Source organism: Orcinus orca, chromosome 16 (assembly GCF_937001465.1).
Source record: "Orcinus orca chromosome 16, mOrcOrc1.1, whole genome shotgun sequence".
NCBI classification, from domain to species: domain Eukaryota; kingdom Metazoa; phylum Chordata; class Mammalia; order Artiodactyla; family Delphinidae; genus Orcinus; species Orcinus orca.
This window is the reverse complement of record NC_064574.1, coordinates 30,183,838-30,208,395: the sequence shown is the minus strand read 5'-3', so window position 1 is coordinate 30,208,395 and position 24,558 is coordinate 30,183,838. Positions and strand designations below refer to the sequence as shown.

The following is a 24,558-nucleotide window of genomic DNA, read 5'->3' as shown; positions in this document are numbered from 1 at the left end:
TGTCAGGAAGTCCCATGCTTACTATAGCAACCACTGGTCTTGCTATTCACAAAGTTTCTGCCTTTTTGCTTCCTCAGGAAACAGACAAGAAAATCAGGCTCCTGATCTCTTTCTTTAAAGGGAAAGCTGTCATTTAAAACTGGAAATTAATAAATGAATACGTAAAAGTAATTTTATATTTTGGCTGACACCCAATATTTCTGTACATTAAACTCAATCTTTAAAGCACACGGTCTTATCTTTTTAATCTTCAAATACAGGAGTCTAGAAAATCTGCTACAACTCTCCAGCCACAAAAATCTAAAGATACTGGATAAATGCTTACATGCTTTGAAAAGTTTAGCTAAGTTCTGAAGAAAGTAGAGGAAACTGCTAAAGGCATAACAAGTTACCACAAGGTTAGAGGTCAGAAGTCCAGGCACACCATGGCTAGATTTTCTGCTCAGGATCTCATCAGGATAAACTCAAGATTTATGCCATTCTGTGTTCTCATCTGGAGCTCAAGATTCTCTTCCAAGTTCACATGGTTGTGGCAGAATTCAGTTCCGTGCAGTTGTAGGACAATGGTCCCTGCTTCTTTGCTACTTCTCATTCAACGGTTGCAGGAGAGGGGGGCATGAGAGAATGGTCACATCCCAGGTCTCGGGCAAGTCCCTGGGATAGGCCGCCAAGTGAGGGTCCTTGGCTTCGCACAGGGAAGAATTCAAGAGTAAGCCAGAAGTAGAGTGAAAGCAGATTTATTCAGGGAGATACACACTCCATAGACAGAGTACGGGCTGTATCAGAAGGTGAAAGAGCCCTAGGAGATACACATTCCATAGACAGAAGGTGGACCATCTCAGAGGGTGAGAGTGGCCCCGGGCTGTGAGGGTGATTAGTTTTTATGGGCTGGGTAATTCCAATTATTTTGGGGAAGGGGCAGGGATTTCCAGGAATTGGGCCACCACCCACTTTTTGGCCTTTTCTGGCCAGCCTCGGAACTGTCATGGCGCTGGTGGGTGTGTCATTTAGCATGATAATATATTACACTGAGTGCATAATGAGGCTCAAGGTATGCTGGAAGTCATCTTGCGACACCTTGCGCCTAGTTGGTTCTAACTAGTTTTTATCATATTCTCAACGGCTGTGTCACTCTTTCAATGGTTGTGCCCTGTCCCCTTCCCTCCTGTCTCACAAGGGCCATTGTCAGCTGCTAGAGGCCATCTGCAATCCTTGCATATGGACTCTTCCATCTTCAAAGCCAGCAATGGAAAAATCTCCCTCTTGTTCAATCCTTCTCATGTTTTAAATCATCTGACTCTTCCTTGCTGACTCTGGACCCCCAAATTACAACTTTCTGCTCTTTGAGAAACACCATTAAAAACTGAAAAAGCAACTCACAGGCTGGGAGACAACATTTATTTTATTTATATAGTTGGCTAAAAAGTTCATTCAGTTTTTTCCATAACATGGCTCTAGTGACACTTAGTTGTCTTTAACTTCATTTGAAACAATTTTGTTCGACTGTATGTGACAACTGTCATATCAGCGTGCATTTAAAAAGACTTATCAGGGACTTCCCTGCTGGCACAGTGGTTAAGAATCTGCCTACCAATGCAGGGGACACGGGTTCGAGCCCTGGTCCAAGAAGATCCCACATGCCACAGAGCAACTAAACCTGTGTGCCACAACTACTGAGCCTGTGCTCTAGAGCCCACATGCCACAACTACTGAAGCCCGTGCTCTTCAACAAGAGAAGCCACCTCATTCAGAGAAGCCCTCGCACTGCAACAAAGAGTACCCCTGCTTGACGCAACTAGAGAAAGCCCGCACACAGCAACAAAGACCCAATGCGGTAAAAAATATTTAAATAAATTAATTAATTTTAAAAATAAATTAATTAAATAAAATTAAATTTTCATATCAAAATTGGTGAATTTTTGTGTAGCCATTTTAATATTGAAGATGGAAGAAAAGAAGCAACATTTTCGGCATATTATGCTTTTTTTTTTTTTTTGCGGTACCTGGGCCTCTCACTGTTGTGGGCCTCTCCCGTTGCGGAGCACAGGCTCTGGACGTGCAGGCTAAGCAGCCATGGCTCACAGGCCTAGCCACTCCGCGGCATGTGGGATCTTCCCGGACTGGGGCACGAACTCATGTCCCCTGCATCGGCAGGTGGACTCTCAACCACTGCGCCACCAGGGAAGCCTGTATTATGCTTTCTTATTTCAAGAAAGGTAAAAACGCAACTGAAATGCAAAAAGAGGTTTGTGCAGTGTATGGAGAAGGTGCTGTGACTGATCAAACATGTCAAAAGCGGTTTGCGAAGTTTAGTGCTAGAGATTTCTCCCTGGACAATGCTCCATGGTCAGGCAGACGAGTTGAAGTTCACAGCAATCAAATCAAGACATTAATTGAGAACAATCAACATTATACCATAAGGAAGATAGCTGACATACTGAAAATATCCAAATCAAGCGCTGAAAATCATTTGCACCAGCTTCGTTATGTGAATCGCTTTGATATTTCAGTGCATATAAGTTTAGCGAAAAAACCTTCTTGACCATATTTCCGCATGTGATTCTCTACTTAAACATAATGAAAATGTTCCGTTTTTAAAACAAATTGTGACGGGCGATGAAAAGTGGATGCTATACAATAATGTGGAACAGAAGAGATCGTAGGGCAAGCGAAATGAACCACCACCAACCACACCAAAGGCCGGTCTTCATCCAAAGAAGGTGATGTCTTGCAATAAACCTTTCTCCGCTCCCAATTCCACGTTTTGGTTTGTTTGGCCTCACTGTGGGTCGGCACACGAACTTGGGTTCGACAACAATTTCACTACTTATTGAGCCCCAAACTTATACACCATACTGAACATCTGCCATTGGCCCTCCCACAAACACCTTGAACTCAACATGTCCAAAATCAAATTTAGCAACTTGGAAGCATAATGCTTAGGAGGCAAAGGTTCTGGAATGAAGACTACCTGGGTTGAAATCCTGGCCCTGCCTCTTTCTTATTAAATGTCTGACCCTGGAAAAGATACTCCAATCTTTCTTTGTTTCTCTCATCTGTAAAATAGAAATAATAATTTAAACTATCCCCCACCGACAGGTTATGGTTTATGACAGTGAATAAAATCAAGGTCTGAGATGGTCAATCCTTGGTTCACCATGGAGGTTCATGCTATGTTGAGATGTGAGTTTCATGACAATGGGTTTGTGAAACCAAAAAACTACAGTGCTTCTTAGAATCAAAGATGTAGTTTCCATACCACCACATTTTAACCACATTTCTGTTATCAATGATGTGTACATCTTAAAATATGTTTTTGAAAAACTGACATTAAATTGATAACGAAGGAAATATTAAAGTAGATATTGCCTCTCAAAAAAAAAAAAAAAAAAGGTGATGTTGTGTATATGGTAGGATTGGAAGGGAGTCCTCTATTATGAGCTCCTTCCGGAAAACCAAACAATTAATTCCAACAAGTACTGCTCCCAGTCAGACCAACTGAAAGCAGCACTTGATGAAAAGTGTCCAGAACTAGTCAACAGAAAACACATAATGTTCCATCAGGATAACGCAAGACGGCACGTTTCTTTGATGACCAGGCGAAAACTGTTACAGCTTTGCTGGGAAGTTCTGATTCATCGTCATATTCACCAGACATTGCACCTTCAGATTTCCATTTATTTCGGTCTTTACAAAATTCTCTAATGGAAAAATGTCAATTCCCTGGGAGACTGTAAAAGGCACCTGGAACAGTTCTTTGCTCAAAAAGATAAGAAGTTTTGGGAAGATGGAATTATGACGTTGCCTGAAAAATGGCAGAAGGTAATGGAACAAAATGGTGAACATGTTGTTCAACGAAGTTCTTGGTGAAAATGAAAAATGTGTCTTTTATTTTTACTTAAAAACCAAAGGCACTTTTTGGCCAACCCAATATTATATACATATACATATATATGATTAATGAACTGTATCCAGAATATATAAAGGACTCTTAACAACTCATGTGTAAGATAATTTTAACAAATGATAATCCAAAAGAAAAGGCCAAAGATTTAAGATGATACTTCACAGAAGCAAATATGGCCAATAAACACATAAACAGATGTTCAACATCATTAGTTATTAGGAAAATGCAAATTAAAACCACAATGAGACACAACCACAAACTCGTTACAATGACTAAAATTTAAAAGCTGTCAATACCAAGTATTGGTGAGGATGTGGAGGAACTACAACTCTTGCACATTGCTGATGGGAATATAAAGTGTAAAACTATGAAAAGCAGTTTGGCAGGTTCTTGTAAGGCCAAACATACACTTAAACCATAAAACTCAGCAATTCCATAAAAACATATATCTACAAAAAGACGTGTACACATATGATCCTAGCAGCTTTATTCATAAGGGAATCAAATTAGAAATAACCTAAATGCTTATTAACGTATGGAAGATAGACTATAGTATATTCATACAATGGAAAACTGCTCAGAAAAAAGGAATTAACTACTAATATACCTAACAGCATGGATAAATGTCAAAAACAACATGCCGAGTGAAAGAATCCAGACGGAAGAGTACTACTGTATGATTCTAGTTATACAGCACTCTAGAAAAGACAGTCTAATCTACAGTGACAGAAAGCAGATCCACAGTTGCCTGGGGTGCAGGAAGTAAGGGGAGAGAAGAATGAGAAGGGCACAGGGAACTTTCTGGGTTTAAGGAAATGTTATATATCTTGACTGTGGTGATGGTCACTCAGGTATATAAATTTGGCAAAACTCATTCAACTGTATACGGAAAATGGGCACATTTTATTGTAAGAAGATTGATTATACCTCAATAAAGTTGATTTTAAGAAGATAATATCATTTAGTATTTGATATCCTGAAGACATGCCTGCAATACAATCTTGCAGAACAGTCATTCATAATAAACCCTACATACAATGCAAAAGATAGGATAAAACACAAGATAACAGCTAATTAATTACTACTTAAAAGTCTACATATCAATGTCATACATCATATTAATAAAAGGGAAAAATACATCATCATCTCAACTAATGCAGAAAATAATCACTTAACAAAAATCAAACACCCTTGCGTGACAAAAACACTCAACAAACTTGGAATAGAAGGGAACTACCCTAATATGACAAAGGGAATTACGAAAAACCCACAGCTATATTCAATGGGGGAAAATTGAAAGCTTTCCCCCTAATAGCAGGAATAAACACCAATGCCCACTTTTGCTGCTTCCATTCAACAAGGTACTAGGAGTTTTTGCCAGAGCAATCAGGCAAGAAAAATAAAAATAAAAGGCATTCAAAATAGAAAGGAAGAAGTAAAACTATCTCTCTTCATATATAGAAAATCCAAAAAAAAAAAACACAAACTGTTACAGCTAATAAATACAGTAAAGCTGCAAGATCAACACAAAAATCAGTTGTAGGGGGCTTCCCTGGTGGCACAGTGGTTAAGAATCTGCCTGCCGATGCAAGTGAACACAGGTTTGAGCCCTCGTCCAGGAAGATCTCACATGCCGCAGAGCAACTAAGCCTGTGCGCCACAACTACTGAGCCTGTGCTCTAGAGCCCACGAACCACAACTACTGAGCCCATATGCCACAAATACTGAAGCCTGCGTGCCTAGAGCCCATGCTCCACAACAAGAGAAGCCACCACAATGAGAAGCCCGCACACCGCAACAAAGAGTAGCTCCAGCTCGCTGCAACTAGAGAAAGCCCGCGCGCAGCAATGAAGACCCAACACAGTCAAAATTAATTAATTAATTAATGTTTTAAAAAAATCAGTTGTAGGGACTTCCCTGGTGGTGCAGTGGTTAAGAATCTGCCTGCCAATGCAGGGGACATGGGTTTGAGCCCTGGTCCGGGAAGATACCACATGCTGCAGAGCAGCTAAGCCCGTATGCCACAACTACTGAAGCCCGCGCACATAGAGCCCGAGCTCCACAGCAAGATAAGCCACCACAATGAGAAGCCCGCGCACCTACTTGCTGCAACTAGATAAAGCCTGCTCGCAGCGACAAAGACCCAACACAGCCAAAAATAAATTAATCAAAAAATAAAATAAAATACATCTTTAAAAAAATCAGTTGTATTTCTATACACTAGCAATGATCAATCCAAAAATAAAGTTAAGAAAAATCTCATTTAAAATAGCATCAGAAAATAAAATACTTAGGAGTAAATTTAACCAAGGAGGTACAAGACTTGTAAACTGAAAAGTACAAAACACTGCTGAAATAAATTAAACATGACCTAAATAAATGGAAACATATCCTGTGTTCAGGGATTCCAGGACTTGATATTGTTAAGATAGCAACACTCCCCAAATCAACCTACAGAGCCAATGTAATCCCTTTCAAAATCCCAACAGTACTTTTTTTTTAACAGAAATAAAAAAGCTGATCCTAAAATTAATATGGAACTGCAAGGGATCCCAAACAGCCAAAACAGTCTTAAAATATAAAAAAAATGGGGCTTCCCTGGTGGCGCAGTGGTTGAGGGTCCGCCTGCCGATGCAGGGGACATGGGTTTGAGCCCTGGTCCGGGAAGATCCCACATGCCATGGAGCGACTAAGCCCGCGCACTACAGCTCTGAGCCTGTGCTCTAGAGCCCACGAGCCACAACTACTGAGCCCGCATGCCACAACTACTGAACCCGCGTGCCACAACTACTGAAGCCTGCTTGCCTAGAGTCCAGGCTCTGCAACGAGAGGCCACCGCAGTGAGAGGTCCACGCACCGCAACGAAGAGTAGCCCCCGCTCACCGCAATTAGAGAAAGCCAGCATGCAGCAACGAGGACCCAACGCAGCCAAAAATAAAAATTAATTAACTAATTAAAAAACCAAACCAAACAAACAAAAACACCCTAAGCATTAAGGGCACAATTTAGATTTAAGAAAAAACTAAAAAGCACAAATAAAAATATAAAGTGTACTTCATCAAAATTTAAAATTTTGCACAACATAGAACACTATCAAGAAACTGAAAAGAGGGGTTCCCTGGTGGCGCAGTGGTTAAGAATCCGCCTGCCAATGCAGGGGACACGGGTTCAGGCCCTCGTCCAGGAAGATCTCACATGCCGCGGAGCAACTAAGCCCATGTGCCACAGCTACTGAGCCTGTGCTCTAGAGCCCGTGAGCCACAACTACTGAAGCCCGCGTGCCTAGAGCCCATGCTCCACAACGAGAAGCCCTGGCTCGTTGCAACTAGAGAAAGCCCGCAAGCAGCAACAAAGACCCAATGCAGCCACAAATAAATAAAAAATTTTTTAAATAGAGTGAAAAGATAGAATGAGAGAAAATATTTGTAAATCACCGGGCTTCCCTGGTGGCACAGTGGTTGAGAGTCTGCCTGCCGATGCAGGGGACACGGGTTTATGTCCCGGTCCAGGAAGATCCCACATGCCGCGGAGCAGCTGGGCCCGTGAGCCATGGCCGCTGAGCCTGCGTGTCCGGAGCCTGTGCTCCGCAACGGGAGAGGCCACAACAGTGAGAGGCCCGTGTACTGCCAAAAAACATAAACAAAACAAAACAAAACAAATTTAAATCACGTATCTAAGTGTCTAGTAACCAGAATATACAAAGAACTCTCACAACCTGGCAACAGAAAGACCCCGTCCCCCAATTAAAAAATGGGCAAAGGACTCACCTAGACATTTCTCCAAAAAGAAGATCTACAAATGGCCACCAAGCACATGGAAAAATGTTCATCATTAGTTGTTATGGAAATGCAAGTAAGAACCACAATGAGATCCACTTCATTGAGACACCTTGTACATTGCTGGTGGTAACGTAAGATGATGTGGCCACTGTGGAAAACATATTGGTGGTTCCTCAAAATGTTAAACAGAGAATTACTATATGACCTAGCAATTCCACAACTAGGTATATATCCAAAAAAGTTGAAAACAGGTATTCGAACAAAATTTTGTACATGAAAGTTCACAGCAGCATCATTCACATTAGCCCAAAGGTGAAAACAACCTAAATGTCCATTGCTAGATGGATGGATAAACAAAATGTGGTATACAAATACAACAAAATATTATTGAGCCTTAAAAAGTAATAAAGTACTGTGAGGAAAAATAAGGTAAGGATGAAACCAACATAGTGAGAAAGAGCTGAAAGCATCATAAACAAATGGATATGCAGCCTTAAAGATACCATCAGACAAAGTATTTATTCTCTAGCTCTAAACTTTTCAGCTAGTTAGCCAAAAAAGTGCCTTTATTACTAAATGAGTTAGTTGAATTTTATGTTATTTTCTCTGACTGATAGTCTAAGTAATATAGATAGATGATAGATAAATATAAAGAAGTAAATAGATAGATATATATTGGGTTGGCCAAAAAGTTCATTCGGGTTTTTCCATACCATCTTACGGGAAACCCAAACAAACCTTTTGGCCGACCCAATACATAGATGATAGAGCACAAACTTCATGACACAGCATAAAGAAATAAGATGTATTTGCCCTCAGAATAAAATGGGATAACTTACTGGAATGCATATTTACCTGTGTGATGTATGAAAAATCTATCTGATTTACTGGTTACTAGAATACTTTAATTTTCTAAATGCTGAAAGCAACCAAACTCTTCTATATGACCATCTTGATTTCATCAAAACAGTTCATGTAGGTGACAGTTGGTGATCAATCTTCCAGTGCAATATTCGAAAGAATACAATGACCATATGTCAGTTGATCCAGTTGAGTTGCATATAAATGATTACATTCATTCTGAAATTTTAGTTTTTATAAAGCAAAAAAAAAAACCACTTTTTTTTAATAACCTCTAAAGGGCAGCAAAAGGAAATGTTTAGTTTTTAGAGGATAAACTAACAGTAGTCTCAATACAGTGTGAAGCTAGCAAACTATCACTTGAATTAGAGCATTTTATGTCTAAAGAACAAAATTAAATACCTAAAATTTGCCAGCCAAAATTTGAATAAGATTTTTTTCTCCCAATATAATAATGGCATTATTTATGGTAAAGTAATTTATGCAGATTCAGAAAAACAGGGTTGAATTCTTGCTCTGCCATTTCTTGCTCTGCCATTTAACCATTGGTAATCTGAAGCAAGCTATTAAACCTCTGTAAATTCCATATAAATTCTAAATAAATGATAGACATTATTGTTTAAAAAAAAGGAATAAAGTACTGATACATGCTCCAACATGGATGGACCTCGAAAATGTTACGCTAAAAGAAAGAAGCCAGAAAACAGGTCACATACTGTATAATTTCATTTATACGAAATGGAATATGTAAATCCATACAGACAGAAAGCAGATTAGTGGTTGGTTGCCGGGGATAGGGAGGAATGGGGAGTGAGTACCTAATGGATACAAGGTTTCCTTCTGGGCTGATAAAAATGTTTTGGAACTAGAGAGAGGTCTTGGTTGCACAGCATTGTGAATATACTGAATGCCAATGAACTGTACACTTTAAAATGGTTAACTTTTCTTTTTTTTTTGTGCGGTACATGGGCCTCTCACTGTTGTGGCCTCTCCTGTTGCGGAGCATGGCTCACGGGCCCAGCTGCTCCGCGGCATGTGGGATCTTCCCGGACCGGGGCACAAACCCGTGTCCCCTGCATGGGCAGGCCGACTCTCAACCACTGCACCACCAGGGAAGCCCTAAAATGGTTAACTTTATGTTATGTGGATTTTGCCTCAATTTTTAGCAAAGTCCATGTAATTTAAAGTATGACTAAGAATTTAGCTATGCAAGCAAAACCAATTAAGGTGGTACAGTCTGCACAAGTGAGGTTTTTACACCAACTGAATTTGAGATAACCTCTTTTTCTGCCTGTGATACCTCTTCACATGTATACCATGAACAGTGAAATCTTCACTTTGAGATTCTCAAATGCGTGTGTAGAGAGGAAGGATGGGACCAATCACAAACTGGGAGAAAAGCTAAGACTTTGAGTTTTTAACAAGGTTTTTCTCAAGTGATACTAAGACTAAAGATAATAAATGATGCTACTTCTATATGGAGAATAAAAATCAACTGTTTTGGGACTTCCCTGGTGGTGCAGTCGTTAATAATCTGACTGCCAATGCAGGGGACACAGGTTCAAGCCCTGGTCCGGGAAGATCCCACATGCCGTGGAGCGGCTGGGCCCATGAGCCATGGCCGCTGAGCCTGCACGTCTGGAGCCTGTGCTCCGCAACAGGAGAGGCCACAATAGTGAGAGGCCCGCGTACCACAAAAAAAAGAAAATCAACTGTTTTCTTAAAAAAAAAAAAGTAAAACTACAGCCAATGCTTGTTATTCGTGGTAGTTATGTTCTGTAAAGTTGCCATGAACACTGAGTTAGCAAATACTGAACTACTGCTCCTAAGGAGAAATACAGGGTTATGTTATCATGGTCACAACATTTTGTCAACCAAAATGCCATTTGTGTTAATATAAGTTCATTCGTCAATGTCTTTATAAAACAAACCAATCTCAGAATTGAAAACCTACTTTTCCACATAACCCTTTCCCTGAATGACACTTAGCAGGTATTTAGAAATTTTTTTTCAAAGGTTCCTGATCTGTAGAACCTGCACTGCCTGCAAGTTTACCATTTTTCACACAGTATCACCTTTAGAAATGTAAACCAGCCAGCACTAGCCAAGAAGGGTTTAATATTTTCTTTGTCCTGGATAATGTAACTGTAAACTTCTTTGGCCTTCAGCCTTATTAACAGTGCTGTCCACTATACCTTTTTCATGTTTATCACCTCACAAATCCACAAATTTACCTACTTTCCCCTCTTTTCCACAGATTCACATGCACTATACATGTTACCTTAGTACTTTCATGTATAGATCAGCAAATTTCCTTTCCTTTTTCTGGATGTTGATTCATTAACACTGAATTTACAGCCAACAGAACTGTAAGATATGACTGAATGTCATGTAAAACATGTATTTTCCCCATAAGGCACATCACAGCCTTCTTGAAACTTAGTAATACTAGACAGCACACTTGGAGGCCAATTACCAATAAAAGCACAAAAATGTAAAAAAACATAGCACTAAATAGACTGTAAAAAAGAACACTTGTTGACAGTATGAGAGCTGAAACAAGAAGGCAGAGAGTCACCTTGTTTGACTTTAGCTGGGAATATACGTGTTGGATGATGCAAATTTTGCACCCCTCTGCACATGTCCCCAAACAACCGTGAAAGCTCAAGTACTGATTCTGGGGTCACAAATAAATTTTAGCAAGTAGATAAATCTACAAATAATTTTGATCCACTGCACTTCCTTCCTTCTTGAATAATTAAGTCTAAAACTCATTAGGTGGTGCTGAGCAAGGCTGGCATCCACCTGGTTTCAGAAGGAAAGAAAGACTGGGTACATTAAAGGGAGGATCTGAGCAAGGACTTCCCTAGTGGCACAGTGGTTAAGAATCTGCCTGCCAATGCAGGGGACATGGGTTCCAGCCCTGGTCCGGGAAGATACCACATGCCGCAGAGCAACTAAGCCCGTGTGAGCCTACTCAGCAACTACTGAGCCTGCGCTCTAGAGCCCGCGAGCCACAACTACTAAGCCCGTGAGCCACAACTACTAAGCCCACGTGCCGCAACTACTGAAGCCCGTGCGCCTAGAGCCCGTGCTCCACAACGAGAAGCCACTGCAATGAGAAGCCTGTGCACTGCATCAGAGTAGCCCCTGCTCACCAGAAACAGAGAAAGCCTGCATGCAGCAACGAAGACCCAACGCAGACAAAAATTTAAAAAATAAATAAATAAATTTATTTTTAAAAGGGGTCTGAGCAATTAAATAAATATATTAATACAAGCAAGATTCTCTGTCAGAGAAGGGTGTTTCAAGTACAAAAAAGGGAGAAAATAAAATGAACTCTGAGGTGTTAGCCTGGAATTGGAGGAACTCACAGCATTTTATATATACATATATATACAGAGAGAAAATATAGATATGGATGCATATGTAAGAGTATATTTTGTGTATGTATATGTATATCCCCTAGGTCTGTCCAGAGAGGCTTACAAGCAGCAATGTCTCAGTAGAACAATCATACCTAGCATCCAGACCTGCTTTTTTTTTCTGGCTGTGCTGTGCAGCTTGTGGGATCTTAGTTCCCTGACCAGGGATCAAACTCATGCTCCCTGCAATGGAAGCTCAGCGTCCTAACCACTGAAACACCAGGGAATTCCCAGACTTGCTTTTTCTTTTAATTTTAATTTTTTATTTATTTTTGGCTACGTTGGGTCTTCGTTGCTGTGGGCGGGCTTTCCCTGGTTGTGGCGAGTGGGGGCTACTCTTCGTCACGGGCTTAGTTGCTCCGTGGCATATGGGATCTTCCCGGACCAGGGCTTGAACCTGTGTCCCCTGCACTGGCAGGCGGATTCTCAACCACTGGGCCACCAGGGAAGCCCAGACCTGTTTTTTTCTTTTTCTTTTTTTAAAAAATTTATTTATTTATTTTTGGCTGCATTGGGTCTTCACTGCTGCACACAGGCTTTCTCTAGTTGCGGTCAGTGGGGGCTACTCTCCGTTGCAGTGCACGGGCTTCTCATTGCAGTGGCTTCCCTTGTTGCGGAGCACAGGCTCTAGGCGGGCGGGCTTCAGTAGTCGTGGCTCGCAGGCTCTAGAGCTCAGGCTCAGTAGTTGTGACGCACGGGCTTAGCTGCTCCGCAGCATGTGGGATCTTCCCAGACCAGGGATCGAACCCATGGCCCCTGCATTGGCAGGCAGATTCTTAACCACTGCACCACCAGGGAAGTCCCATTAGACCTGCTTTTTAAATATGCTCTTCAGTAAAAGGAACCAGGGCTTGTTGAAATGACTGACTCTAGGGCTGAGGGAGGAAAAGTATAATACAAGAGATTGGAACATCTTGTTGTGCTAGAAGGTAAAAAGGGAAGTGATTAAAGAATGATAGGACATGTCAAAAGGATATAGGAGCCAACTTGAAGGGTTTCCACTGGCCAAATGTGGGACAAATTCAGGCTCAGAGTAACAAATTATATTAATAGACAATAACTCACTGAATAAAATAGGAATCCATAAGTCCATATCAATTTAGTAAATGAATGGAAGAAAAGAAAGCTTTTTGTTACAATGGAATGTCCACTGATGAATGTGGAAGGAATAATAAAATTAGAAAACTGTCATTTGGCAACCATCATAGTAATAATCCTGCCAAAAATTATCAATAGATGCTAAAACCAGTGGGTGAAAGTTTGACAAGAAATGAGATAATTTACATGGTCTCAAAGTACCTCCTCCTCACAAAACACTTATTAACTACAAAGGGAAAAGTGAATAAATTTACAGTAGAGAAAACTGGTAGACACCACCTTAGTATCAAGTCATCAAGGCTAACATTACGAGAAACAGGACACAATGGAAATTGTGAATAAGATTAGAATAAAAATACAGCATCCTTTATGTGGTATTCCTGACAAAGTGCATATTCTGAATCAAACCATGAAGAAACATCAGGCCCAAATTGAGGAATATTCCTCAAAATAACTAGCCTATACTCTTCAAAAGTATCAAGATGATCAAGTCAAAGACAGACATGACAACTAAATGCGGTATGTGATTCTGAACTGGATTCTCCTGCTATACAATATTTTTATCAGGACAAATGATATCTATGGATATCTGATATCAGTGAAATCTAAGGATTAGCTGGTACTACTGTATCAATATTAAGGTCCTGATTACATGGTATGTTGAGGTTATACAGGAGAATATCCCTGTTTGTAGGAAATACACACTAAAGTATTAAGGGCTGATGGGGCATCAAGTGAGCATCTTACTCACAAATGGTTAAGGAAAGGAAAAGGCTCTTTGTACTATTATTGCAACTTATCTGTAAATTTAAAATTATTTCAAAATAAAGGACAAAATGCAAGTAAAACAATAAAGGACACACCAATGTCTTAGTATTATAAAAATCTAATTCTTCCTTAGCAAAATTTCTGGACAGAAAAGTATCCTTATACCCCAACTTACTTTTTTACTAGCTTTTCTAATAATGTATCTCATTTTTGAAGCACTCCCCAACAGAAATTTCTGTGACGTTGGAAATGTTCTACATAGTGCTACCCAATACAGTAGCACACGTGGCTGATGACTATCATATTGAACAGTGCAGTTCGAAAGAACAGCAGTAAAAGCCATAAAAGATTTAACAGCTTTTTCATAAAAAATTAGTTTAATACTAATTAGATTTTAAGAGAAGTTAAGTTACTTTACTTTTTCTATATTTGCTGATAGACTAATATATCCTGTATATTTTTCAGTACTCCTATCTTCTAATTTCTTATTCAAGTCTGAATGGTTATTAGAAGCAACCACCTATCTTTAGTTTGAGAGCAGTTTTTGTTTTTTTCTAAACTGACGTTCCTTTTGGTATACCACTCCTATTGATTCATACCCATGTCTTCTCTACCTTTTTGAAGAATGCCTTCCTAAAAATCTAGGGACATGTACATGCCTATCCAATATTCTCACCTCTGTCTCTCACAAAGTTAGATCACAAAGTCACTTTCTCTCAAACTTCTTATAATTTATACTTTACTTTTACTTACTCTCTCTCATATTCATCTTCCCCCAATCATAGCTGCTACACTGTATGTAATTGGTGTTACAAGTTTATTTCCTGCCATGCTTAGGATAAGGTTCCTCCTGATCAGATCAGCTTATTTCAGGACAAGCATATTATTCCTTTCCCACATGAAATATACTTAATTATCACTTAGTCAAATCAGTGTTTTAAACCAAGATCTAAAAGTCAAAGTCCCTATAATGAAATCATCTACATAGAAAATAGGAAAAGAATAACACAACATGCTTCATACACATCAAATTCTACAACTCCTGATTTGAAAAGAAATGCAAAGTAGAATTTTCATTCCTTGTGATTCACCTTGCTAACCTAATGCCTTGAGCAAATGCAGTAGCAGTCACACACCTAGCAGGTTCGGTTATTGCTCAGGACTGACTTAATTCAGAACTAGAAAAAGAAAAAAAAAAATGGTTTGTATACAACAGGCCCACGAAGTGTTAATACCTACGCCAAACATCTTTAGAAATATTTAACAAATCTAGGAGAATATAGAATCCTATCAAAATTAGAACTATTTTAAACAAGAGTTGGTTTAGAAAATTCTCTCCCCCCTCTTGCTTCTATTAATAACTATTTAAAACAACAAAAATGGAATTAAAAAGCAATTCAAAACTCTTAACATCAAAGTTATTTATAAAATGCTTAATGGAACCAGCAAAGTTCTAGCTTCGTTTGAAAAATCAAACTCTAGACTTCAAGGTCAACAGGTATCAAATGCAAGCAGTGCTTGTCATGCTTTCCCAGTAAAACACCCGAGATGATACAAAAGACAGAGGTGGGGGAATTTTCTGGGGCCTCAACTCCACATGCTCTGGCTTCTGAACCGAAGCAACATGTATAGTACAGCAGAGGCAAGAAAGGGACAGGACTCACCCTCTTCTACCTCTGTTCAGGAATACAGAAAACTTAGGTACCAGAAAAAAAAGCAGCAATTCAAACATTACAAGAAAAAACATTTTTTTGGTTTCTAAACACTGATAAATGTAGTATTTGCTTGCTGTAAAAGTCTCAAGCAATACTCAAGTTTATGAAGTGAAAAGTGAAAGCATCCCGTGTTTTCATTTGCCTTTCCTGGTTCAGTATTGGATCAATAGTTCATACAGTTACTGACATTTGTATTTATTTGGTGAATTGTCTTTGCCCATTTTTCTAACAGGATATTGGTCTGTTTCTTATCTGTAGGTACTCTCTCATATTAGGATGATATTAACCTCTTCCTGACATATGGTTGCAAATATTTTTCCCCAATTTGCAGTTTATATTTTAGTTTTGTTTATATTATCTTTTTTTTTTTTTTTTTCCAGTGCGCGGGCCTCTCCCGTTGCGGAGCACAGGCTCCGGACGCGCAGGCTCAGCGGCTATGGCTCATGGGCCCAGCCGCTCCGCGGCAATGTGGGATCTTCCTGGACCCGGGCACGAACCCATGTCCCCTGCATCAGCAGGCGGACTCTCAACCGCTGCGCCACCAGGGAAGCCCTATATTACCTTTTAAGCAGTCAAATTTTATGCAATCTTTTCCTTCTTGATTCTGGCCTTGTGTAATGCTTTACCCTAAATAGAGGTGAGCAAATCATCTGATTTTAGTAAGACCTGCAAGCTAAGAAACAATTTTATATTTTTTATTGGTTGGAAAAAATAAAAAGAACAATATTTCATGATACGAAAATTATATGAAATTCAAACTCCAGTGTCCACAAATAATTATCAGACACAATGGTACTCATTCATTGATGTATTGGCTATGTATGGCTGGCTTCAACATTACAATGGCAGAATCGAGTGGCTCCTTGTATATGTGGTACTCACAGAGCTTTGCACTGCTGCTCAGTGTACCACACATTGCAGTGATAAAGTTGCAAGTCAACAGCGTTTTGAGTGCTACACATGCATACTGGCATACTATGATAGTTTTTTGGGGTTTTTTTTACCAGTGCATAGCCATCAAGTCAAAACAAGAAAAGAGAAAAGTGGACTTTGTCATGCTTTTAAGGCACAGTGGAAAGTGTGGATTATTTTGTTATCAAGTCAGATGGGAAAGCATTGTGTTTATTATGCAATGACACTACAGCTGTGCTAGAAAAATTCAATATACATCAACATTACCAGACTAAGTAGTCATCTCAATATTCCCAATTCACAGGAAAGCAATGGTCAGAAAAAATAGAAAATGTGAAATGGAATATCTCATCACAGCAGAATTTCTGGAAGGAAGAAAGAGAGGGAGAGAAGAAAAAAAAATGAGGCTGCAACCAAAGTAAGTTTCCAAGAAGCTCATTTGTTAGCCAAGCAAGGAAAGTAATTTGCCAATTGTGAGTTGATAAAATCATGCTGGGAGTTCCCTGGCGGTCCAATGGTTAGGACTCTGTACTTCTACTGCTGGGGGCCTGGGTTCGATCCCTGGTCAGGGAACTAAGATCCCACAAGCCATGTGGGGTGGCCAAAAATTAAAATTAAATAAAATAATGTTTGACTGCAGGAGCTCAAGAAATGTATTCAGAGAAAATAAACTTAAGACTCTTATTAGCCTTTCAGCAAAACCAGCTGCTCCAAAAGTTGAGGACAATGGGAATAAAATTAATAATCTATTTTTTTAAAAAGGCAAATGATTTCAAGTTGATTCCCCTGTCCCTTGATGAGTTAGATGTTACCAATACTGCTCAGTTGCTGTTGTTTACAAAAGAAGTCAATGCCAAGTTTAAAGTATTTGAAGAAGTAGCTTTATGAATAGTCTGTGTGGCTAGAAGCTGAGAAAATACTAATTTAGAACAACCTGAAGTAGAATCTGCTAAGATGAGTTATAATTGATGATGTTTGTAAAAAATATATATGGAGTAGAAAAAGGCTTAGTTGGAACTTACAAAGCTTGTGAAGATATAAGGTGGTTGTTTATTATTTTTCATCAGCAAGTACTGAAAATATTTGAATTTATCATGGTACTGAACCAATAGTGTCAATGGTGAACTTCATTCACTGTCATGGGCTAAATCACTGTCAGCAGCAGAAACAGAATAACCTGTCTTGCCTGCCCATGCAGCAGTTTGATGGCTTAGCAGCTGTAAAGTTTTACTGTGATATCTATTTTTTAAAGCTCAGGGCTGAGATTGAAGTTTCAGAACAATAAGACCGTTTTCAGTCACTATTATCACTATCATCACAAATGAAACTTAGCTTTTGCTGCAGACTTTATACTATTTAATAAATTCAACCTAACCTTATAGGGCAGCACTGGACTTACATGTGAAACTTAAACTGCAGTTAATTCATTTACACAAACGCTAGTAATGTCAACCTGCTGTCAAAAGTTAAAACAAAAAGTGAGATCTCAGTTCTCAAACAGATTTGCAGTGGATATATATTTTTAGCTCAAACTATAATTCTGGAAGCATTTTTAGGACTTCAACGCAAGTGCAAAGAAAATTTCCATCTTTCAAAATCTATTTAACAGTGCAATTATGGCACTTACACCTAACCTTCAACTGGAAGTAATTAATCTACAATGTAATGATATGCTAAAAGGCAAATACTAAGAAAAACCTAATATAGTTCTATAAATGTTTCCCAATTGATTAATATGTTCAATTAAAATCATATGCTTGTGGGCTGACACCAATATTTGGCTGTACATCTGTGTGAAGATATTTCTTTCCAAAGATGAAATATGTAAAATCTCATTACAGATCAGCATTAACAGATGAACATTTGCAATCAATTTTGATGACAGGAAACAGTAACTCTGAACCCCAATTAAGCAAAATGTATCACCTAAAAAAGAAGTCCATTTTTCTCATTAGTATACCTGTATTACAAAAAGTTGTACTCAGTAATAAGAATAATTATTATTACTATTATCATATTTGAATTTCATCAATAATAAATTTGGGGAAATGTGTTTTCTTTCTTGTTATAAAGTACCTACATAAGAGCCTCAATTTTGCTTTTTGGACTGTGAAGTCTAAAATACATACTCTTTGGCCCTTTACAGAAATTGTCTAATTACCTTGCTTTGGAGAAAGGGTTTTCTTTAGCCTAAGCACATAAAAGTATCACCTCTTACTTCCTCCAGGGAATGGTAAAAACTTTTACCCAACACAAATAGGATCTGGGCCTGGTTGGTTACATGAAAAAATACAGTAAATCAGGTAATCAAGAAATATATATATGTATGTAAATTAAATATTTGATTTTTACTTAAAAAATACATGTACATTCATCTGCCAATATTTTGGAAGAATACCAAGGCCTCGTCTTTAAGTACAGATATGCTAATTAATGTTTCTTGCATAGATCATCATATCCATAATACATATTGATGATTTCAAATTTCAGTTTCCTTAGCGTGGAACAAAAACTTAGACAACTGTGAGACAAATGAGCACAGAACCTTTAATAAGATTTTTATGGTTTCTTTCCCTTAATCTTTTAAAGTGTTCATGCCCAAAACTAGTAAGAAAGTAATCTGGAAGGGAGGGACTTATATTTATCCAATCCTTCCAGGATCTTCAACTTAACTTTCTTAAAAACAATTATTTTTACATATTTCCTTGGTTTAAATAATATATAATTAGGTTACAAGATTACAATAAGTATAATTGGCATAAAAGCAGGTTTAGAACATACTGACTCCTGAAAGTAAAAATTCAACTAGTGATTGCAGAAGGCAAGGTATACTCGAGAGTAGTCTGTCAGCCATCAGTGTTCAGATCACTTTAAGAATCATTCAGTACATTCTAAAGAATGCAAAGTGTGGTGTGGAATTCCCTGGCGGTCCAGTGGTTAGGACTCTATACTTCCACTACAGGCAGCACGGGTTCAATCCCTGGCGTTGGGGAATTAAGACCCTGCATGCCGTGCACAGCACGGCCAAAAAAGCGTGGTTAATTCAGTAATCTGGTTAAGCATACTCTGTAATCTCGTGATTATTTGAGCATAGTCTAAATTAGTAATCTTTATGTATTTTCCCCCAAAACAGCCTACTGTGGCAGGACCATTTATTGAATACTCCATCCTTTTCTCCCTGATTTATTTTATTTATTTATTTATGGCTGCGTTGGGTCCTCGTTGCTGCACGCAGGCTTTCTCTACTTGCAGTGAGAGGGGGCTACTCATCATTGCGGTGCACGGGCCTCTCACTGCAGTGGCTTCTCTTGTTGCAGAGCAAAGGCTCTAGGCGCGCGGGCTTCAGTAGTTGTGGTGTGAGGGCTCAGTAGTTGTGGCTCACAGGCTCCAGAGTGCAGGATCAGTAGTTGTGGCGCATGGGCTTACTTGCTCCACCACATGTGGGATCCTCCCAGACCAGGGCTCGAACCTGTGTCCCCTGCATTGGCAGGTGGATTCTCAACCACTGCGCTACCAGGGAAGTCCTCTCCCTGATTTTTATATGTTATTTTTATCACATTCTAAATTCCCCACATATCCAGGTCTGTTTCTGAACTTACTATTATGCTCTAAATACTTGTTTTGTCTATTCTAACACAAATGCCAAACTGTCTTAAACACCTTTAACTTCCTGGTATATGGTACTATCTGGAGGGTCAAGGGTCACATACCCTCCCCACTTCTACTGCCCTCCAATTATTGTTCTTCTTCAAAGTTTTTCAAAATTTTTCAACTACTGCATTTACTCTTCCAAATGAACTATATATGTGATTTGTCAAGATCTCGAAAAGGCTCACATCACTGGGTTTACCAACAATTTGCATTAAATCTGTAGAATAACTTGGGGAGCACTGACATCTATATAATATCTTTATAATATTTAAGTCTCTCACATTGAGGAACAGAGCATAAATATTGAACTTATATCTTTTAAAAGATCCTTCAGTAAAGCTTTAGTTTTTTCATATGTTTTGCATATTTCTTATTAAGTTAATTTGTGTTCTCTCCTATCACCGTATCATTTTTTTTAAATTTAAAATTCTGCTAGTGTAGCATTTAACACAATTTATAAAGAATTAAGTTTTGTAAGAACAGGTCATCCTCACTTCTTTACCCTTCTCCATTCATACCCTTCCAAAACAGGATGTGCCTCATTCACCTTTGAAATCTAAGTACCTGCCTAGTATGTAGCAATCAATCAAACAATTACTGTTTCCCAAACTGACAAATATCTTGCTAAGTTATGTAAACCCGATACTAAATCTTTAAAAGGGAGAAGAAAACAGATGGTTTATTCATTTGGGATACGGAGGAGATTCTAAATCCTCCACCACCCTTGTTAACCTAAAAAATAGTACACGTCAAAAAAGATATCTTGGGAACTTCCCTGTTGGCGCAGTGGTTAAGAATCCACCTGCCAATGCAGGGGACACGGGTTCGAGCCCTGGTCTGGGAAGATCCCACATGCCGCGGAGCAACTAAGCCTGTATGCCAGAAGTACTGAGTCTGTGCTCCGGAGCCCACGAGCCACAACTACCCAGCCTGCACACCTAGAGCCAGTGCTCCGCAACAAGAGAAGCCACCGCAATGAGAAGCCTGTGCACCTCAACGAAGAGTAGCCGGCACTCACCGCAACTAGAGAAAGCCCGCGGGCAGCAATGAAGACCCAATGCAGCCAAAAATAAAATAAATTTTTTTAAAAAAAGATATCTTCCTTCCTTTGAAAGTCTTTCATAAACGAACTCAGTACAAACCTTCTCTGGATTTATTTTTCAGCCTTTACAACCTCACCAATAATTCTATTCCTTATGTATAAATGGAATGACCAACATTTGCTGAATGCTCCTGGTGAGTTAGATGTGTTACATAATTTAGCTCATTTACTCCTCACCACAACCCTATGAAGTGGATGTTATTATGCCCCATTTTGCAGAGAGGAAACTGAGGCACAGAGAGGTTAAGTAACTTGCCCAAGGTTACATATCTAAGATGGAATTTGAACCAAGGCAGTCAGCTTCAGAATCCACAAAAAATATTTTAAAGAGCACATTATTTCATATTTTTATTTCATCAGTGGATAGCCTTTAGTGGGCCAGTTGAAAACCTTCATTGTGCTAAATAAAGGTCAGCATATCTACAATTCTTAACATTTTAAATTCATAAAGTTAAAAACAAAAAATAAAATCTTCAAATTATACTTAGGAATGTTTTAAAATATTCTTAAAAAGAACTAAACATTAATAATTCTGTATTTTAAATTCCAGTTTAAATTAGGCATAAAATCTTTAGTTAAATCACCGCAGTTTTGTTTAGCAAGCTCTTAATACTTAACTGAATCACATCTATTTAACAACATTCCCAACCACCCCTCTGAGATGACCCGGAATCATCTGGCCCCAACCTTCCCAAAATGAATTATTAAAGAATCTCATGCCTTTAAAAGAAAGGATCAGACCAGTGGTGGCAGCTGCCAAGAATGAGTTTACTGCCTGGTTTCCATGACTACATCAATCTGAGACTCGTGTAAGAGAGAAGACGTATCCTTGGAAACCAACTCTTGGCTTCTCTCAATTAAGAAAAGGAGTGGGGAAAAAAAGAGAAAAGGCTTCAGAATAATTTAACTTGTGTTTAATGTGTTCACTGCACATGATAATCAATGGCAAAAGTCCTGTCCCAATCAAACTTGTGAGAAAGTTATATGGTGCCTAGTGGAAAACCCCAAATTGGTTTTACAGAGATTATCTTATGACCCATAAACAATTATTTTCGTTTCAGACTTTAAAAGAAAATCACAACAGAAGCTCTACCAGTAGAACTTCATAAATAACGTCTAACTGGGACCAGTATTTGGTAACCCCTCAACTGTACAACTGCATGCCACCATCTGAACTGTCCACACACATCCCATATACTCTAGAGGTGTCCTTTGTTTTAGGTGCTACCAATTGTGAAATTTCAAAATGGAAGGTTTTTCCAAATTCAGGAGCAGACTGAATATATTTATGAAAATAACTATACTTCATAAGAAAAGTTACAGGTCCATTCATTTCAACTTCACTTTCTATGAAGTGCAAATGAGCTTTAATGAAATATATTAAGTACAGCCTCCCAGGTTTTCTTAAACCAGGACCCTACTTCCCTGGAGCTATAAATATACTTCCTGTCATCAGTAGCAATGGCTGTAGCAACCTCTCTGTTCAAAAGAACTAAAAATACATTTTTGTACATATCCTCTCTTCTGCTACCCACCCACCATTCCAAGAGGAACTGACAGAGGGAAATGCAGAGCTGTGTAAAGTTAAGCTGAGAGCAATGCAGAGACTGTAATTTTCCTTTAAAAAATAAAAAAAGGCTACCTTCAATTGAATACTGTCTAGGGGAGGTATTAATCAGCTATTACAGGGTCAGAGTAAATTTTAAAGTTTTTGGAGAAGCTATTCCTGATCACAAGTTATATTTACTGTTATTTGGGGACCAGTGTCATTCCGTTAAACCATGTTAGAAATTCATGCATATTGGAACTATGCAAAGTAAGAATTTTCTGTATATAAAAGTGACTCATGGAACTAGATGGGGGTGCTCAGCCAGCACTTTCAGTGGGGCTGGGGTCAATGAGATAGCCCTCATGCTCACGAGACTGTTACCCACAATGGGGCTGGAGTAAAAAAAGACGGAAAGCTAGATTCTAAATGTCAGACAAAGGAGGTACAAATTCAGAAAGGGGAAACACTAGAAAAAATCCTGTGGTACTGAAACAGAACTAAACATATCAGAGTGAAATCATGGCTTTCAATATTTATAGGCATATATCGATGTTTGTGTATGTTTTGTATATACATGTGTATGTATATGTATAAATTATTACAAACCCTCCAACCACAAACCCCAGCATCTGTGTTTCACTTCCTGCCCAATAGGGAAAATTTCCACCTAACAACTTCCCACCACCACGATGATAAAGGCCCTCATCCATATTTTCCCCTCATTCCTTCTGCCTCCTGACCCTAGTGCTTCTCCCATGTGGCCCTGCATAGCATGGTGCCTCCTGCATCTGAGGAACTATGAGTAATAAACTTCCTTCAATGGCATTGACTTCTTCATGCCATCACTCAGTCGTACTTATAAATTAAATCCCAGGTATATTTTAAAACAATATCCTACCTCTGGACTCTAATAGAGCCTAAGAGCAATGATACCCCAGAAGAAAAGAACATATCTGGTATTCAGATCTTGTTTTCTAAATATAGCCCCTAATAAAAGGTCTGAACCAGAGTTCCTTGATGAAATGGTTGATTCCACAACTGGGGCAGTGAAAGTACAAGATGAGCATGGAAAATCTCACTGTGCAAAAAAGTTAAGAAAAGTAAGTGATCAAAGAATGATGGGGACATGAAAAAAGGGCCCAGGAGCCAGCTTGAAAGAGTTCCTATGGACAAATTTGGGACAATTCGAGCATCAAAATAAATGATAAATGAATAACACAGGAATCCAGGAGTTCATGCTAATATGTTTAAATGATTTTAAAAAAGAAAAAAGGGACCACTTGGTGGTCCAGTGGTTAAGACTCCGCACTTTGGGACTTCCCAGGTGGCGCAGTGGTTAAGAATCTGCCTGCCAGTGCAGGGGACATGGGTCCAATCCCTGGTCCGGGAAGATCCCACATGCCGCAGAGCAACTAAGCCCGTGTGCCAGAACTACAGCTCTAGAGCCTGCGAGCCACAACTACTGAACCTGTGTGGCACAACTACTGAAGCCCATGCGCCTAGAGCCTGTGCTCTGCAATAAGTCACCGCAACGAGAAGCCACCACACCTCAATGAAGAGTAGCCCCAGCTCGCTGCAACTAGAGAAAGCCCATGCGCCGCAGTGAAGACCCAAAGCAGTCAAAAATAAATAAACAAATTTATTACAAAAAAAAAAAAAAAAAACAGGCTCCACACTTCCACTGCAGGGGGCACGGGTTCGATCCCTGGTCAGGGAACTAACATCCTGCATGCCACGTGGCATGGCAAATATATAAATAAATAAATACATAAATAAATACAAAGAAAAAAA

General features: G+C 39.1%; 1 protein-coding gene and 1 pseudogene across 4 annotated transcripts in view; both read right to left on the bottom strand.

Annotated features, from left to right (window-relative positions):
• The window catches only part of LOC117198575 (proline-rich protein 13-like), a 134,057-nt pseudogene extending 114,566 nt beyond the window's left edge, over positions 1-19,491 (bottom strand).
• The window catches only part of PTPRA (protein tyrosine phosphatase receptor type A), a 185,624-nt gene that overhangs the window by 139,373 nt on the left and 21,693 nt on the right, over positions 1-24,558 (bottom strand). The window lies entirely within an intron of this gene.